At 39.3% G+C, this 2,082-nt stretch overlaps 1 non-coding gene across 1 annotated transcript; it reads left to right on the forward strand.

Moving 5' to 3' along the window:
* Nucleotides 1-1,667: 1,667 nt before the first annotated feature.
* On the forward strand, nucleotides 1,668-1,774 carry LOC122151120. The gene has a single exon (XR_006163982.1). It is a non-coding gene; the product is annotated as a U6 spliceosomal RNA (small nuclear RNA).
* Nucleotides 1,775-2,082: the final 308 nt, after the last annotated feature.

Here is a 2,082-nt window from a genome sequence, read left to right on the forward strand (position 1 = left end):
GATAGAGCCTGTTGGAGCCACTGAGACTATGGCCCCTAGCTGCGCGTCATGTCTGGAATTGAACCTACACCTGTGGCTTCCTGTCAAACAGAAGACAGGCATATGAGTTGAACATTTACCTGAGGTAGATACACTCCTTGGAGAGAACAATCATGGGAGAAAGAAGGGCTGTTTATGCACGGGGAGACAGCTCAGGGGCAGGATTGCATGGAGGGATGGACATAGGGAAGAGGAAACTATCAGGAGGAAATAGGAGGGGAGCTGTGGCATTGTGGTAAATTGTGGTCAATGTCATGAGACACAGTGTATGTGAACTGCTGTGTGGAAAGTGAGTTTGGTCTGTAAATTTTCACCCAAATCACAATTTAAGAGAGAGAGAGAGAGAAATGCTTAAGGAAGTCCTTCCAAAAGAGGACCTACAACAGAGATCAACAAAATCAGGATATGTGGCATCAAGACTAAAAACAATTTAGAAATAGATACTCAAAATAAGACCATAAAGCATTCTACCTTAAAAACCAAGGAAGTCAATCAGCACACGACAACAGCAACTAACCTATCAGAGATAATAAAACTTCTAGGTATAGATCCTCAAATGGAGAGGAAAACAGGACAATGTCTTCTCAGTACACACTGTTCTAAAGATGTAGAGACAAGAATATACTCCAAGGTAACCACAGAGAAAAGTAACAGTCCTTCTAAGCAAATCCAGAAGGAAGGAAAACATATGGGATTAATAAGCACAAAACTAAATATAAAGAAGAAAAGGGAGAAAGCATTAGCCAACAAACAGAATGCAGCACAGAAAAGTATAAGGACCAAAGAAACACCAACAACATGACAAAAAAACACAATAGAACGACAGAAATCAATTCATACCTATCACTACACTCAATGTGAATGGACTAAATGCACCTGTCAAGAGAAAGAGAGTGACAGACTGGATAAGATAAGAAGACCCATCAATATGCTGCCTAAAAGAGACCCACCTTAGACACAAAGGTAAAAACAAATTAAGATATAAGGGATGGAAAAGAATATACCAAGCCAATAGAAACCAAAAAAGGACAGGAGTAGTGATATTGATTTCTGATAAAATAAACATTAAGGTGAAAAACATCATAAGAGATAAGAAGGGACATTATATGATGCTGAAAGTGTCGATTGACAAAAAAGACATTACAATAATAAATATTTATGCACCCAATGAAAGTGCTCCAAAATATGTGAAGCAAATAATAACTGAATTAAAAGGGATAATAGACAACTTCACAATAGTAGTAGGAGACTTTAACACACCACTTTCAAGGAGGGACAGGTCAACTGGAAAAAAATTCAACAAGGATACAGAAGAACTCAATAGTACAAACAAACAACTTGACCTCATGGACATATACAGAGCATTTCAACCAACAAAAACACAATTCACATTCGTTTCCAGTGCACATGGATTCTTCTCCAGAATAGATGATATGCTAGGACATAAAGCAAGCCTCAATGAATTCAAAAGCATTGAAATACTGCAAAGCATCTTCTCAGACCACAATGCTATAAAACTAGAAATTAATAATAGGAAGAACAAAGAAAAAGCATCAAATGTATGGAAGCCGAACAACTCATTGCTTAAAAACTACTGGGTAACAGAACAGATAAAAACAGAAATAAAAGTGTTCACTTCGGCAGCACACATACTAAACTTGGAACGATACGTAGAAGATTAGCATGGCCCCTGTGCAAGGATGACAGGCAAATTCGTGAAGTGTTCCATATTTTTTGAAGGGAAGGATATAGAAGTGGACTAAACCCCATCTAGCAGAAGAATTTGTGTGAAAATACCAAAAAAGGAGACATACAGAGCTGCGGTCTGGCAGTGATCCTGAGCGATGCTGACGGTACAGACAGCTTGGAGATTCCTGACTGGTGGTGGGACCTAAGAATTAACCTAAAAATCACCCTGCTAGCCAGGGACTGCACAGAGGACTGTGCATGGTGGCTGGGAAACAAAAGGAGAAGGTGAAGAGAAAGGTGGGCTGAACTGTGGACTTTTGCCAGTCTGGAGGAAGCTGCCATTTTGAAGGTTTT

Source organism: Orycteropus afer, unplaced genomic scaffold (assembly GCF_000298275.1).
Source record: "Orycteropus afer afer isolate SDZICR_OR568_19922 unplaced genomic scaffold, OryAfe1.0 scaffold00307, whole genome shotgun sequence".
Classification (NCBI taxonomy): Eukaryota; Metazoa; Chordata; class Mammalia; order Tubulidentata; family Orycteropodidae; genus Orycteropus; species Orycteropus afer.